This window comes from Dermacentor albipictus, chromosome 1 (assembly GCF_038994185.2).
Source record: "Dermacentor albipictus isolate Rhodes 1998 colony chromosome 1, USDA_Dalb.pri_finalv2, whole genome shotgun sequence".
NCBI classification, from domain to species: domain Eukaryota; kingdom Metazoa; phylum Arthropoda; class Arachnida; order Ixodida; family Ixodidae; genus Dermacentor; species Dermacentor albipictus.
Genome location: NC_091821.1, coordinates 435,173,701 through 435,191,665, shown reverse-complemented (window position 1 = coordinate 435,191,665; position 17,965 = coordinate 435,173,701). Strand labels below are relative to the sequence as shown.

The following is a 17,965-nucleotide window of genomic DNA, read 5'->3' as shown; positions in this document are numbered from 1 at the left end:
ACAATGTAACACGCTGATTGGCTGCGCACTTTTTTTTGAAAGTTCTTGGTTGAGCACTAGTGGACCTTCAACGTATAACTAGGCAGATCTTCATTCTCTGGGGCAGTGAAGCGGCATTTTCATTACAAAACACCGAGGTTGCGTTTAAGGAGGCGAAGGGCTCTCCCTAACGACGACAGCTAGGGACGTTTGAGCAGGTAAAGCCGACAACAATCCCAAAAGCAATGAGATTCAGCTATTTTGGTTTAGCGGCTTCTGTCAAATAATTCTCATCGCGAAAAAAATAATATGGTCCAAATTATTGCGACGAGAGCACACTATACGCATACTCACAGCAATGAAAGGTCTCCATTTTCCCATCATGAAGATGTCCAGCCAAACGTTGACAAATAATCTTTCTAGGCAAGCAAAAAGAGCAAGCACATTCGCCACCTTCCTCCAGAGAACGATATCCAGCATGATATGTGCACTTTGCGCAACCCTGGTTGGCGCGGCCTACGCGTACACCCTTGCGCCTGTTCCGCCCAAGAGTAACCGTGCCCCCTGTTCACCGTTGCATTCTTCAAACGTTATATTGACAGAACGATATATATACATATATTATTATTATATATATTAATATATATTATTTATATATATAAATATTATATATATTTAAGAATCGGTGCGCTGATCAAGCGACGCTAAACAGACGACGCATGCGCCGCAGCAAAGGGATGGTGAAGTTGGGATCAGCAATGGTTCATTCTCGACACTATAGCAAACTTTGCCTCCGGAAAACGAGGGCTTTCGCGCTGGTCATCTGTATTAGACAGCCCTGCAACCGGTGACCACCTGTAGAATGCAGTGGCATTCTCACCGCTGTCCAACTGAAAGATAATTTTATAGATACACCAGCCAATTACGTTCCCTTGGTTTAGTGACGCTACGGTGGAGGCGACCTTCCTTAAAAATCGGCGTCTCTCGCACGCTATGTTACGGAGCGCGCGGAATCACAGATGGCAGGTGCAGGGCTGTACCGTGGGTGGTGATTACGCTCAACTGTAACGGTGTCCCCGAGCATATATACGTTTTACAGGTACTCAGTGTAAACACTGCAGGCAACAAATTGTGCACCTTTCGGCGTGACCGCGTAACCTCGACACCGAATTTCCATTTCCCACGATCGGTTTTAGTGCCTCAAAAAGAGAAACGAGTGCCGTAAGTTAGCCTGAACAAAATGAATACTTCACCTTCTTTTCCTTTGTTTTGTTGCGAGTATACTTTCCAGTAGCGGATCTTGTGCGTCCTGTAGCTTGGGACGCAGATAGCGTGCCAGAGGAATTCGGCCTACATTGCGCCCCCCCCCCCCTCCCCTGGAGTGTGGGGAGTCATGCAGCGCTTCTCCCGGGCCGTCACACGCACTTACTGCGAGTAAAGCTGAAAACAAGAAGAAGCGGAGAGAATGCCGATAAGGAGACGAGGTCGGGAGCGAAGAGGAGGTCACCGGGCGCGACTGGCAGCGCTCATTCCGAGCCTCGGAATGAGCTGTGAGGCTTCGATCTGTATGATGCCGCTTCAGGTCGGTTCTTTCGCTGCGGTACACTTATAAGTATTTCGCTCGTATAAGGAAAATCAAGAGCTTCGTTTCTGATAGTCTGTGTAGCTATAGGTGATAGTCGGGCTATCTTTCGCGGGTCAGGGCCATTTATTTATGTGAGAAATTTCTTACGACGGTCCCCCGCCCCTACAAGTCTACTTTCAGGGCCTATGGATTCCATCCTATAGAGGCGGTACGTTTATCGAAGACGCTTCCACCATTAAACAGTGACCTTCTCTGCTATGCGAAGGAAAGATAAGCGCACATAAATACAAGCTTGTTCCTGCGCATCCTTGTGAGAGAGCGCGTGACTGTGCCTGCAGAAAACAGATTCTCCAGTCGATAACTTGATGTGAGTTCTACGTTGAGTCCAATGTGGAAAATAACCACGGTTGGCTACCTGCGCAGATGGCGAGAGTTGTGCACCTAAATGACTGCTGCGCTTTCGGCCCATCATGAGTTATGAGTTTCAAGATTTCAGCTTCGGCTCGTGGGAACCGATATCTTGGTCACTAATAGGAAAACCTTCTCGCTCGTTTGCTCGCCGAGGTAAGCTCCAAGGCGCTTCCCGGAAATATCGAACATGTCTGGTCCGCCATATTTAGGAAGTAAACTGACATGACATTTTCGACGTCTTATATTTCTTTTTCTTTTTGCAATAAATGAATGCTCTGCCCCTCGTTCGAAATCCCAGAAAAAGATATGCTGGCAAGCCTCAGACTGCCCTAGACAATTTACTGCAATAGTTTTTCTATGAATCTGTGTTGGTTTCGCTTCCCATTAGGTCTGTGTGATAATGACGTCATGGAACAGAAGGCGGTCGCGTGAGAGCAGGACACCGCTACGTTTTGGGGCGCTCGCACCGGCTCGCTGGGTGGTCTGTTGTACTGCTACATCAAGCCGCGCACGGACAACCTAAGACAGAGTCACTCGTAACTTTTAAAAAAAGGAAAAAAATCGCATGAGTGAAAACCGTCGTTGTAAGAAATCAGCTGCAACGCATATTATAACCACGCTGAAAAGGAAGCGGATAACCCACAGAGCTTCGCTTGAGCGACCGCTAGCTGATTGTGCGAAGTGTACAAATTGCAAAGATGAACACTCGTCCACGAACGACCAAAGAAAATGGAAGGACCTGTCCGAATACTCGCGCACGGGTGATGCACGAGATGCCAGAGTCCAACATCGGCTGGCACTGAACATGTAGCGCGGCTCTGTCTGGCTCTCTCAACAGCGCAGTTCTCGCAGATACGAAAGCTACCGCCCACCTCCAGATCATTCACATTCCAGCAGAGTGTACACGCGACCCATGAAAAACCACGATCCGCGCATCCGGTTACTGGATGCACTTACCATCTCTGAGAACAAGGCCTCAGTGTGTCTACCGAAAAGTGCGCATTGTTTTGTTTTAAGCGCAAACAAATGTCACTGTACGCCATCTAAATAATCGGTCAAGCTATGTCCTATGTCAAGACACATCGCTTTCATGGGTGTCATCATTGACCGCAAGCTCTCGTTGGAGCCCTCACTGAGTCTATCTGAAGAAGTTAACTGCCATTGCTCAGGCCTTCAAATTTCTATGCGGGAGAATCTGGAATACACCAGTCCATTCTATGCTACATCTGCACAAGGTACTGATCCTCGTACTCCTACGTTACAGTCTACCAGTATGGTCAAACACGTGCAAGACGAACATTCGCGCTCTGGAGAGCATACAAGGTCAAGCCCAACGCATGTGTTTAGGGCTGCCTCAGTGCACCTCAACAACACCAACTATTGCCATGGCGTGAGACCATATGATCCAAACACACGTAGCTGTCGACTCTCTCAGAGCACAGATTCGCCATCTGTCAAGGATCCCGGACGATCACTTAGCTTCGCCACCAGCCGAGAGACCTAAAGCGACCTTTTCAAGAATGATTAGCGCTGATCAAGTGTACATACCGTCATCTTATACACCGGCGGCGAAGCTTTCACTTCCCCTGTGGTGCCTGCGACAGCCTCAAGTGAATTTTGCTATTCCCGGAATTAGAAAGAAGGCCATTTATTCATCGCCAGCTATGAAGCAGCTGACGCTCCTAGTACTGCACCAGGCATATCATGACTGCATACACATATATACCAACGGCTTGACCTCCACTGCCAGCTCAACTGCCGCATTCGTCGTTCCAGCTAAGCAAGTTACAGTTAGATTCAAATTGTCACACATGTCTACATCTACGTCGGCAGAACTTGCTGCTCTCCGTGCCTCTTTGACTTACGTGACCAAAGAGCCGGCACAGAAATGGGTCATATATTGTGACTCGAAGGCAGCTCTTCACAGTATCAAGTCTTCCTTAGATCACAGAACTTACCAGCAGATGACATCTGACATCAGGGAAGTACACCACCATGTTCTGTAAACACGGCACAGCATAATCTTTCAGTGGATTCCTACTCACTGTGGCATCATCGGCAAGGACTTTGCTGTCAGGGCTGCCCAGTCTATCCATGAAGACTCCCACACGCGTCCAATACCTTTGGCGGAGACGGACACTGCCAGGGAATTTCGCCTGCTTGCACGCAAAAAGTCCCAAGCTTTCTGGAATTCAAGTGTATTCACTTGCCGATTGCATAAGCGGGACCCCTTGCACCGGCTACAACTGCCATCTAGCCTTTCCCGTGGCGAAACAACCTTGCTGTGTCGCTTGTGGTTGGGAGCGGCGTTCACGAACGCTTACTTTTATCGTATGGGAATGGCCGAGAGCCCAATGTGCGACTCGTATGTGCGACTCGTGTGACTCCTGTCCTGGCTACGACATAAAACGCCTCTCTTTCAGGACAACATTAAACCGACTAGACTCGAGGCCGTTCTCTGAGCCAAAGGTACTCGGACCGTGGCTACACCCCTCACTGGCGCAAAAAGCGATTGGTGCGCTACTTGAAGTGCATCGGTTTAAGAGACCACTTACAGTGCCCCTGTGCATCACCCCACGCGCACTCAGTACTCACTCTCTACCTCTTCTCTTCTTTACATTTTCCATTTCCCTTACTCTAAGTCTAGGGTAGCAAAAAGGGCGCTCGTCTAGCTGACGTCCCTGTCTTTCCTCTCCTTGCTCTTTCTCTCTCTCTCTCTCTCTCTGTCGCTTTGGTCACCTCGGCGAGACAGACCTCATGACGAAACTCTAAGGTGCCAGGACTGCACTCCAGCCTCGTCAACACTTGATGACAATTGCCAAGAGAGGAGGAGAATTAGCGTAATAAATTTGTTTGAGTAACATACTCGCGCAGTGTCGATATTGCACACGACAGTGCGATTTCAAGCACCGTTTGCTGCCGTTTGCTGGTCACCAGCAAACGGCTGGCAGGAAACGAACGACGAAACAAGAAAGGTAATGTAAGCGGCCGCAGAAAGAAGGAAGTGCTGCTCCTCGCACATAGCCGTAAAAGAAAAAGAAAAAGAAAGAAAGGAAGGGGGGAGGGGGGGCGCGAGTTATATACGACGAAAGGAGCAAACGAGAAACTGGCTGCCGGCAGCAGATGACATCCCGCGGACCCCTGCGAGATGAAGACGTTCCGAGATGGAACCGCTGCGGGGTGTGCGAACGCGTCCGTCCCCCTTCCACGCAGGAACGAACATTAGCGGTGAACCTGGGCGCACCGCGGATTTCCGTCGAATAAGTCATGGCCTTGCGTAACCTGGCTCTCTTGGCCGAGCGCATTGCGAAACGCCAAGAGAGATGTGTGTCGCGGTGCGCCTGTTTTCGGTGCGTCTGTTTTCGAGGCGAGCGTCGCAGAGTAACGGCAGCTCCCCGAGCAGTGGAGCCCCAATCTGACGGAACGGTGCTTGGCAGTTCGGGCACCCGTACACACTGGGGACACGCAGCGTAATAGAGTGGCGCGCTCCTTCTGTCTCGAGGCCCGAGCTAATTGGAAGCGGGCTCGAGATGACACGGCCCCAGCAGATGAGTAATTACGGACGACAATTTCTAATTACTTTCTTCACCACGCATTGTTTCGCGCCGCTGCTGCAGCACAGGTGACGCTTCGTTTTTTTTAGTTTTCTATTTTTCTTTCTTTCATTTTTTTTTTTCGTGGAGTCATGCCCGAAAATTTATGCCAGCAGGCTCTGCGTCACCACTCGTGTTCATACGTTTAGAACTCTGCGGGGCCCATCATAAATCACGTTGTCATTATTTTTCAGGAGTGCCAGCATAGCTGCATTTGATGAACATTGTTTGAACAGGTAACCCGCTGCTCGTCGCCTTAAACTTCCATCCCTCTATTTTCTCAGCGTTATATTTGTGTTTCTTATTATATTGCATTTGTTTTCCTCACTGTGTTATATTTGTACTTGTCAGCATTATATTTGGCGCACACTTTCCTTCTTCTTTATTTACGAAGCGCGCTAGGTACACCATGTGCGTTAATTTGTTTCCCGCTTTCGATCGTCATGCCATGATCGTATTTTCTTTCAGACACCTTGGGCCGGTTAAAGAAATATATCTAATTCTAGGATGGTTTGTGATTATAGACGCCAGTAAATCATACTGCTGGACAGATTATTAGCGAACGTGGCCGGCCAGTGGCCAACGGTACAGTTACGAGCGAACAATTTTTTGGCAGTCTTTTTGTTTTATTTGGCACATATATATTTTTTTTAATTTGGCACGTATGCACATAAGCTCTTTAGTGTTGTACCTTGGGAAAAGCGTTGACTCCGTATAGGTTTTTTGTGAGATAGCGTACTTATTTTCAGCGACAGGGCTGTGATGAGTCGCATGTAACTATTTTGTGCATTTACAAAACAAAAGTAAGAAGCATTATCAAAGAGCAAACACTTTGTGCCTATCAGTTGTAGTGTATGGGATTCTCGAATGAGCGTCTGAAAAGCGAATGATAAAAACGTGCGCAATACAAGAAGAACCTAAAATAATAATGAAGAAGGAAAAAAAAAGACGGGATGTACGTCAAACAATAATTCGTCCAATCGTACGCGCGCAGGAGATGCAGACGTGTTCAATATGAGCTGCAACACGGCGCCCGTGGTCGAGAGGGCTCCCAGACAGCACGGCGGCACCTATGTATACAAAAAAGAAATGGAAGAATTATTATTTAAACATTTTTTTAATGCCCACGCAGCCGTGCAACCTCGGGGCACCTTCGACAAGGGGCATCCTTGTTGCAGCAAATACTGAACGTCACTGTATACGTCATTCGATCTATACGACCAAGCAGCTCAATGGAAAAGGTAGCTAGCGAAAACCGCTCTTTCTTCGGCTTGCATTCAATGTTGCATTCAACGTGCAGCATCCCCAAAGTTATTCTCTCTCTCACTCTCTTTCTACTGCGGCGGCTGTTACGAGCTCGAAGGTGCATGGTTTCTTATGTCCGTCTGTCCTTTCATTTACGCCTACTGCCGTCATATAAGCGTCGTGTCGTCTTCCGGGCACGTCCTCGTCCTCGGCTTCCTCATGTGGCAAACATTTAAAATGAAACTACTCCGCCCACGTGGAATCGAACTGCGGCCCCTTCTGCAATGCTGAATTTGGAGCACGGAGCGCTGTCGAGGCTATTGCGCAATTAACCTCGAAGATCCGTAATTTGCGCGGGGTTTGTTGCGCAAACGCGAGCTATGAGAGGTGCACGTGTTACGAGTGCGCGTGTATTTCTCAGTCTACAGCGGGTCACGCTGTACAGCGTACGATGACGACGTCACGCTCACCGCGCACACAGCTCAACTTCAACACCAAGTATTTTCTAGGGAACATCCACACGGTAACGGTGTTCACCGTGGTATAGCCTGCTGCTGTCGCAGTGAATGAATTGAGTGCCGCGGGGAAATTGGTCAAGCCTGCTGGTTCCTGGACTACAGCCTAACGTTCCGCCATTAAAATTATCACTACCGTAAGAACGACTGGCCAGCGTGTCGCTCCTTTTTTCTTTTCTTTTTTTGTCATGCCTGTTTACACGTGACTCGCGCGCGAGGAAGTTCATCCGCGGCCGTTAATTACAGACGCAATTCTGAGCATTGCGCGTACAGCAGAGGCGAAAACATGCTATTAAATTCAAAGCCCCCTCACGCGGGCACAAACACACGAGCGTGCGCGCGCGCGCAGACGCGTTCGCACGCACACATTCAAAACGAGCGTACCCAGTTTTGTTGTGTAATGGAGAGAGAGAGAGAGAGGGAGAGAGAGAAATGGGCAGAAGGGCATTAAGCGCGGAAAGCGGAAGACATCGGCCGAGACTCCGCTGCGTAAATGCGTTCCTTTCGGGCGTTTTGTGTGTGTGCTTGTAAATAGCCGGGTGGAACGCCACCACCAACCGAAAAAACATGACTCCAACAGATCTGGTGCGTCGATGTAATGGCATCGCGATGGAGCAGCGCCGCTAAAAGGAGGGCTATACAGCCTCCGCTTCTTGAAAGAGAGCCGGTCTCCACTTTGATTTATGTGGGGGAGGGGATTTGAGCTCAGTGCGCTCAGCGAGGTCGCCCTGTACAACAGAAACGAGGATGCAGTGAAAGAAATAAAGAAGGAAGGAAAGAAAGGAAGAGAGGAAATAGTGCCCAGGCCGTCCGCTTCCGCGCGCTGCTCGCCTTCTCACACCACTACATAGCAGTCGATTCGCGGCCGCTGCAGTTAAAGCGCAGCAGTTTTTTTTCTTTCTTTCTTTCTTTCTTTCTTTCTTTCTTTCTTTCTTTCTTTCTTTCTTTCTTTCTTTCTTTCTTTCTTTCTTTCTTTCTTTCACAAACATAGGCTAAATGGCGAAGCGCCACCATATAATGTATCCGACTAGTGGGAGGGGGCAACGTTTTTGGTAAGCGTGCTGTTCCAGATTTTGTCACAATGTGCTTCCCTTTGTTAGGGAAAGGAAGCAAAAAGAAGCGTCCACCGTTTTTGGTATCGGCTATGAATCCACGCTGCGCATTTGTCGAAACACATGCCAGACAAGACATGGGGCACTCACAACTAACGTCAGCTGAAAGTTGAAGTAAAAAAAAAAGAAGTGCGATGAGCTGTACTAGCATTGAAAAATCTATCGCACTACCTTCCCTCTCATACATAACATCCTTATTTTGCCGCTAAACCACTTTTTGCCTGCATCTGCTGCTCCCAATGTGCAACTTCCTTTTCAACCAATTCCTCTTGCACTGCTTCCGCTTCTGCACTTCTTCTGAATACGATCACAATCATGATGATGATGACGATGACGATGATAATTCAAACACGCACCCACAGTGGTTTATGCAGCAAGAATCGGCCGGTTGTACGCCCAGATAGTGACTTTATGAAAATTAAATTGAGGAGGTAAAACTAGGATTAAATTTTCACTGGTGATTTAGCGGTAAGTGGCATAGAAATGCGTTAGCATTAAGTTGCACCTGTTTGAGGTTCCGGATCCATTGATTTAAACAACGTTCCCTACACTGCAAAGTCTTGTTCAAGAGCTCATTCGACACACGTCCTGCCCCTTCGAGGAGCGAAGCGCAACTGACGGAGGTCCGGAGCAGACGACCGTCGGTTGCGCTATATATATAAGTACATGTGTGTGTGTATGTGTGTGTGTGTGTGTCCAATGTCGTTTGTATGTATGATTACATTCAAAAGAAATAGAAGAAAACAAAAGGCTCATTGAACGCTTTAGAGTGGAAGAAATTTAGAAGAAAGATAATGTGTATCATAAGATAAATACGGATGTATATGAAAAGCGCTCTGTACCTTGCATGAAATCACACACAACGTGAAACACATCCTAAGGGCTCAATCCTGATGACCAGAAGGAGTAAGACCAAAAGGCCTAAACTTAAGCAAGGTATGCGAGGGACTTGGATGTACCGCTTATGTGTTATTGCTTATTTTTATTCTTTTGCACTACTACGACTACAAGTACTACTATATTTATTCAAAGTAATGCTTTGACAACGTGACATTGTTTTTGCAAGTTATACTTCAGATTTTCAATTAGTTTCCCCCATTTCAGAGGGTCCAGTCTTCGGGCCCTTGAAAGGCAACCGAATGTATTTACTTGTTCCACGCACGTTGTCGCATTTGGCTGGTACAAATGACATGTTATTATGAAAAAAAAATAAACATACGCTAACCTTCATTCAGACGTTCGCTCACAAGGCGTAGGTTCAGCTTCCGATCGTATAGTAGCTTTCGCTTTGAAGAAATGGTTGTAGTAAATGTATTTGCATTTCTTGACAAGAGTGCTCATCGAAAATGGCAGAGGGGTGCTAAAACCTGTTCTTATTTCCCAGAATAGATCTTCTTGAAAACATCCTGGCGTATAGTCCTGCTTCATCGGACGCATTCGCAAAAGTAATTCTAGTCCCTCCAGCCGGATTTTTTGCAATCTTGCGCGTACACAATCACGCAATGCTATTTTTGCCGACTCCTGAATGCTACTTGTCGCCAGTGCTTGCACGCTCGGCTGCTATCGAGGCCTACGAGTTCCTTGCCAAGATTACCGGTTCCTTTTTCAGCATTTCTTTTTTCTGCCGTTCAAGTGAAACCGAACAGAAAGACACGTTTTAATTGCACTTCATCCGTCTTTCGGCGCAACTGTCAGCATCGATAATGTTGAGAGTCATTTCGTATGCTGTAGAGGCAGGTGTGCTAAATCGATTTTTTTTTCTTTTCTGCAGAGTAACTGACACTTCAATCTACGAACAAACATGGTGTGTCAACAGCTTTGAAAATAATGTTCTTTGTTTGCTTTTTTTTTTTAGTTGTTGAAAGTTTTGAACTACGCCTATAACAGCCCTCTCGCACTTTGACTTCCCCACAGGGCTCGTTCGAAATATTCAAACAACACAATTATTGTCACTGCGTAGAAGCGCCCCCCCCCCCCCCCCTCCGACAGAAAGATACTTCAACTAAGGACGAATGATGCCTCTATGCTGTTACTCTATAACGGAAACAGGTTCCCGTATAATAGAGCTGGGCACGGTACGCAAAAAAAAGAAAGCTAGTTCACGCCGTGGCACCTGCGGCCGTTATTCGTGATTCCTCATTCATTTGCTGTTGCTTCTTCGTTAATATGCCGTTCCCCACAGGGTTGCCACGGCCCCTGCAGGCTTCGCCTGTGAAGAATGCGCAACTTGCTGCGATTGCCAAACAGGGCGCCGCGCACGGTAGAGGTGCGTGCGCAAACCGTGTACGCGAAAGGAGCAGACAAACCACCACCGCGGCGTTTCCAATACACATATACATACACACGTGCGCGCACACATGCACGCGAGCACAAGCATACACTGGCACATACACGCACGCGCACGCAAACATGCACGCGAACGCGAACGCTTACACATACACTCGCTCACACGTACGCACACACAAAATAAAGAAGTTAGTATGTATGCAAGAACGCAAATCATGCGCAGAGAAGACAGTGGGAGGGGAGACAGCTTGGCACAGAAATTCCATCTCCGGGTGGTTCGAGGAGACAGCGTAAGAATTAGGCCCGCGTTCCCGTAGGCCCGCTTAGCCGAGGGCCCGGCCTTTTCAATTAAGGTTTCCGCAGCGCTTGCTCCTCTCACGACCCCGCGACGCTCAGCTGCAGAGTGTGTCGTCACGCACGACCGAATCGCGTTGTTGGAAGCTCCAGACGGGACGGGCGAAGGTTTCCATTGAAGCCCCGTTGGCCTCGTGAATGGTTTTGGCGAGCTATTGACGTGTATAGCTCTATACGAAAGCCTCGATCACTTCAGAAAAATCCAGCGTTTAAAACATTCAAGCCATACCCGGCTGCTACGCGGACGCTAGACGGCAGGAGCGGGTGCACAGTCAACGCGGCCTGGTTTGGTGACTGCACGCGACAGATTTGCTAGGGCGCGCCTTCACTCGCGTCAACTTGACGCAGTCGGTTTCCGCTGCACAAGACAGCTGTAATTGTTAACTATACAGTAAGCCATCGTTGTAACGAAGTCGCTTTATTCGAAATATCGCTTTATCCGAAGTTCTACAAGGGTGAGACTGCTGCTCGCGCACTTTATACCGAAATATACGAAGTGCACTAGCGTTAGATTCGGCTTAGTACGAAGTACGAAGCGGGTAATCCGTACGGGGCAGTTCTCTTCAGGGCACACCAGGTGACACTTGGCTTATTCTCGTGCCAACCTGGTCACACAAAACGCTCTGAAAAGGCCCCTCCGCCAGCTGGCGGCAGATACTTTGGACTGTGGCGGTGTCGGAATGACGGGCACCATCAGAATCTCGCTGTTATCTAGTCGCCCCCATCGAGCGCAGTTGCTTTTTTTTTTCTCCAATGTAATGCGCGTTTACCAGCGGCCCGATTGTTGAAATGCGCTTACGGCGGTACCGATGGCTCTTCTTGGATACCTATAGCTCACTTTTTAACTAAGAGCTGCTTATAACTTATGTCTGTTCCGACGATTTCGATGTAATGACAGCTTCCATTGTATTATCAATCACAAGCGCTGTGGCACAATCAGGGGTCATTCGATACAATGCCTGTCCCAGTGGGATCAAACACGCGGGCGCATACAGGTGGCTAACGCGATTAAGAACAATACAAATTGAAATACAGCACAATTCTAAATGCAGCTATTGTTTACTATAATGGAAGTGCTATCAAGAGCAGTTAGAACTATCAGTTTTTAAACAAACCAGTACAAAACAAACGATAATTTCAGCGGACAGAAGAATTCAACAGGAAATACGTACAAGAAGAAGGAGTAACCATTGTTACGCGGTGCAAAAACGAAAAAAAAAAGAAAATTCGTACTGCGACACTTACAATTTGTGGCGGTGTTAGAAAGAAAAACTGAGCCTTAAGTTTCGGCAGAACCTAAACATAAAGCAGGTCAAGCTATAGTTAAATAGAAAAAAAGAAAAAGAACTAACAAGGAGCTAATTTGTGGCTGCCACAATACCGTCTATGTGCTTTTGTACGCAACCCACTGTAAAATATTTACGGGGAAGAAAAGCCGTTCTACGCACCGGAAGCGAAGGTGAAGCCGTCAGGTCAAAATGAAGATCCTCGCGAAGTCTCAAGTCTGGTAGACCATGAACGCTCTCCCTTTATCTCAGTTGAACACTGTTCAAGAAAACGAAGTGCAGTTTCATTAAGATAAATAGCTCGTAAACGCTTCATTGGACAGCCATCGCGTTTCAGTTATGATTGTTAAAGGGACGCCTCCACAGGAATCTCAGCCAACACCTTCCGACTCTGTCGACGATAGGAGTCTGATCTTGAACAAAGGTCGCGGACCACGGTTTGAGTAGCAGTCTTGTGAGGAGATGATAAGCTGCCACCAGATGCATTCGAGCATCAACTACGTTATAGACGTATTTCGAGCTGAAGGTAAGTGGGGTGAGGGGAGGAAGCTGGGTGGGAGGAATGTGGGAGGGGCGCCGGCGTAAGTTGCCGCGTCCATAGGCAAGCTGTGTATGCAATGTAAACTAACAGATATAGTACAGGAAAAGGGAGCCGACTACGTTGGCACTCTCCTGAATTTCGCTGTACACCGCTTAGAACATCAACATCCGAGGTGTATAGCGTCTGAATTCTTGTCCTCCACTATAAAACTTGCCTGCCGATAATATTCACACCGATAGAGAGTTTTTGCGAAACTGTTTTTGCTTGCGTGTAAGGTGACGTACGGCAGCCAGATGAGTTTTCGTCGCGTCAAGCTTTTATAGTTTGTCTGTATTCTCCGTATCAAGCGCTTGACACATACAAAGCCATTCATTGCATGCGTCACCTCGTTGTAAAGGCCATATTTGTACCGCTCTCAATATGCGAACATCAAAACAAAAAACAACAAAGAAACGAAAAACATATTAAAACATTCAACAATGAATTAAAGAGGTACCCTAAGTGAAAGGAGTCACTAATTTTATTCTTAACGCTTTGTCCGACGGAGTGTGCGACAACAGCCGACCTTATGGTATCGAGGTTCACGGAATGTTCTACGTCGAAACCCAGGAATGAAGCAAGCTGTACAGTTGCAGAGCATACCTCGCTCAAAATTCGTATGGCTCGTTCTGGGTTGCAGGAATTTTGTTCGGTGGTGGGCATTCACTTGACCAGATACGGGTGAAAAGGAGGGGGGGGGGTGCAGTCAGTTACACTATAACTTCAGGGTGGTGAGTGGGGGGGGGGGGAGGAGGGCATGCGCCCCGTATTACTCCGCTCGCCTGGCTACGCCCTGGCTCTAGTTTAGCGTATTATTTAACGACTAGCCACGGAGTGCCGTTCTCCAGACTGTTTTGCGTTTGCGTTGTGCTTATCGTTGCTCTTGCGTACGTGTTTTTTTTTTTACGCGTGCCTTCTCGTACCATGAATCCCTACCAACTTCCTCAGCCTTCAGTAGCTTTAAGTGTCCAACATTGACTCTGGGCCTTCGTTCTTTCTTTCGGTTGTTGGGAACACTTAAGTCTTTTCGTTATGCAGGCAACATCCTTCTAATGGCCTTCACTGCAGAGACGTTGGCAATGCATATCAAGGACAGGAATTCGACCAGGACGAACAGACTCCTTCGTTATATGACTACATATAGTTTCTTTGTAGAAGGGTTCAGATAATCTCGTTGGATAGGTGTTTTTCCTGCCTGCATTCGCAGTGAGTCGCGTACCATTGCGCTTGCCGATATACGCTGGAATTATGTTCGGGGCCACAAAGTCTACACAGCCACCGCGCACCATGTCATGCGCGTGCTGACGCTCTACTAATTACATGCTCCAAGTATGTCCCACGTTGTTTCCTGGCAGTTGACGCTGTCGAGACATGCGCAAAAGCACAGCTGCACGACTAAGAGCTCCGATGCACACGCGGAAATTGAGTTCCTTGAGAGCATCCCGAAGTTTGTTCCTGCTACGGGAACCTCCTGCATACTAATATATATATAACCACTACTCATGCAACTCGTCTCCCGTTAACGCTTGCGACTTTGGGCTAGCGCAGTTATTGTAACCTTTGGGAGGGGACTCCGGGGACTTCGGAAGTTTGGACCCCCTGGGGTTCTTTAACATTCACCTAAATCTAGGTATACGGGTGTTTTCGCATTTCGCCCCCATCCAAATGCGACCGCCGTGGCTGGGATTCAATCCCGCGACCTCGTGCTCAGCAGCCAGCACCATAGCCACTAAGCAGCCACGGCTGCTTTCTCGTGTTTTATGTTGCTGACTGTGATGATCCCGATGTGTTGAGTTCATGTTGCAGAGCTGCGCAGGCAAAGGTGCCGACGTCACCACATCTTCAACGAGGATGCGCAAAGGCACGTAGTGAGGATACGAGAGCCCCAGTATTTCTCCAACCATGAACTGGAGATTATGCATTGATCGACTGGCTGATACAGTCATCTTTAACGTTCGACTAGTCATGCTGCTGCAATGTATATTTATTTTTCTTTTGTCTCCCGTCCCAAGCGCTTGTGTACAGCTGTATACATGTTGCAAATAAACTCAACTCAGCTCCACTCCCACTTACGCCCGTTGGTTTCCTCGACGAAACTTGAAGAGCTGCCTGATTATGCGTAACTCGCGCCACTAGCTTCTGCTCGCAACTTTGTTTCAGTTTAATTGCATCTTTTTTTTCACACTGAGGCCCCGCTCGTTTCACCACATCGGTCGGGCTATGTATTCGCACATACGCATGAACCCGAACAAAATAAAATGCACAGAGCGGCAGCGAACGAGAGAAGCAGCGAATCGGACAAGAAAATAACACCTGAATGGAGTATACCATGGACCCTGTTTCTGACGCGTCCCGGCACGTTCGGGTGCCTGATCGCGCACTCGCGGCGGTACAGTTTTGAGGGATATATATACAACGCGCTCGACTTCGTCTCAAGGCGGGCAGCCGTGCATCAAGCGGCGAAGATCGGCGATTCATTACACGCTGCAGGCACGCAGAATGTGCGGGGTTGCGCTCGTTCTCATGAGCGCGAGCGCAAGCGTCTGCAGAGCCCAGAAATGAAGGAGCCACGTATATCTATCTATACGTGCATCGTGCCAGTTCCGCGAACACGTGCGCGTAGATCGAGCGCCATTGAATATCCGGTGCGGCGTGCGGTGCGCAAGAAGGGGGGGGGGGGGCTCCGTACCGAGACTTCGTGACTAACTAACTTTGAAGAGGGGCGCCTAATGACGGCGTTGACGTCTTTGTCGGGGCCGACGCGGGCGCTAATCGGTGGCCGTATACGGCGCTAATGCCCCGGTACGTTCAGGTATAAACCCGCCGTTGAGATCGGGCTTCCGCTTTGTCTGGAGATGATTCTCACGACAGGTTTAGCTATATAGTAAAGCACGGACGGTGTTGAAACTTCGCGCCGCGACGTAAGACCGGCAATATGAGATGGTTAATTGCACTTTAAGAACGACCGCCCGTTATCGACGGACGAGTAACGCGGTTCCGACGGCTCCGCGTTGTTAAGAATCAGTAATTGGAAACCCGTGACAACCATTTCGTCTGCGTTCGGGAACAGTCGTTAGTTGTGCTTATGCAGTACACACAGCGTGCCGTGGCTATATCTCGCGATTCGTCGTCCTTCTTGTCTGCTTGAAGCAAGCTAACCTTGACGGTAGCTAGCGATCCTATCAATAGACCGATGTAGCTCAAGCTCGAAGCACCCTGTGGCCAGACAGGTATACAAGCGTAGCTCGAGGCCCTTATACGACGCTGTCACGAGCGTGAGCCGATCGTTGGGGGTGCAAGCCGTATGGCGGGCCTTGTTGCAAGGCGTTCTGAAGGCGCAACCGGATGTGGCATGCCACACTAGAGAGGCGCATCTGCTTCCACAAAGCATACTCAAACAAAGCGCATCCAAACAACCCAAGTAGACTTGATAGGGCGCTTTAGCATATAGCGGACACATATACCGTTACCGTTTCGTCCTCCTGCCAGATTAGTGCCCGCTAAACCGCGCGCCCGGCAGGTGCGGTGCGTGCCAAACAGCTCGCGTGCGCGCCAAGCAGGAGTGGAAGCCATAACGGTATCACGGTTACGCCGTTAACGCACCCACATCAAACACGCAATATTTAGGCAGACGTCTCCTCCTCATATTGTTTTTTTTTTGTTTGTTGTTGTTGTTGTTCCTTAACGCAAATAGAATGAGGCGACTTGGGGTGCAGGCCGGTGACTGACTGATTGATATTTATGGTTTCCGCTTATGCCAAGACCATTTGTTCCGACTTACAGAGGACCGCTCTCTCCAGGCTTTGTGGCCGGCTTTGAAACCTTCATAAGCGGATGCTTTTCTTTTAGCATTTACTACGCCATGTGGAAGCTGCCCCCTCCGCCTCCCCCGTCCCCCCCCCCCCCCTCTTTTGAAGGACTACAGACGCTGCCACAGTGGCTCAAGAGGGTGCATTGTCCGGGCGACGTAAAACATGTGACTTCCCCGTGCCCGCGAGTGCGACATATACACGGGCGTGCAAGATTGCTGCGTGAACTAGGATGCGGCCACTCGCTGTTGTTTGTATCGTGTTAAGAACTATCCCCGTTCAAGGTAGCGTCAGACAGCAGAGGGCGCAGCAAGACGACGACGAGAGACGTGTAGCTGCAAGCGATAAAGAAGCGAGATGAACCTAGAAAAAAGAAAAAGAAAGCGCATAATAATTCGGCCCTTTCCTGTTGACAACATAATCTTCAAGCAGCTGTTGCATCTGACGACACAACGGACGACGACCAGGTAGGCAAGAGTCGGCTTTGGTTATAGGGCAGCATTTCAGGCCTTTTTTGTTTTCCTTTTCTTTCTTTTGTTTTTGTCTTCTTCTTATCTACAACACCCCTCTCCTGTAAAGTTGTCACAGCTGTCCTCACCCTTGACCGCTCCGCCCAAAAACCTGAATCCGCGCGGGCCATGTCTCTTTCTCACCCAAGTCTCGCGGCACTGCAGATTACGCTGTCAAGAGCAAGGAGTGAGCCGCGGGCACAGCCATAACTTCATACGCTTGTTTTCTGGTGCTTCCCTCTGGGACGACAAGAACAGGCACGATGGCGTGCAAGACATCAGCTGCGGAACACGGAATCGCACTGCCGTACGTACGTGTTATCGAACAGCGCGTGCGCGTGTCCTACATAGGACGCTTTGTGTGAGCTTTAGGGTCAAGTGTAGGCAGAAGAGCTCCCTCTGCGGCCTTGCACTTTATAGACTGCCGCTCGACCGTTTTCTTCATTCTGTTTGTATACCGCACCTACATCGCGCAGAGCGTTATCAAACAGAAACGGATAAATAAAGGTCCGCTTAACACGCACACACGCACCGATTCCCCGCTCTACTTCTGTGGTCGAAGATGCGAACCACGTGTGAGAACGCGAGCGCGAAACCGAGATTGCGCTGGGTCGGTGGGAACGTTCGGGGGAGCGCTGATACCGAAGTTTGCGGTTCAGATAAAGCGCACCTGTAGCTATCACACCTTCGAGTCTTCTCCA

General features: G+C 48.7%; 1 protein-coding gene across 2 annotated transcripts in view; it reads left to right on the top strand.

Moving 5' to 3' along the window:
- LOC135908150 (uncharacterized) overlaps positions 1-17,965 on the top strand; it is a 171,365-nt gene that overhangs the window by 93,849 nt on the left and 59,551 nt on the right. The window lies entirely within an intron of this gene.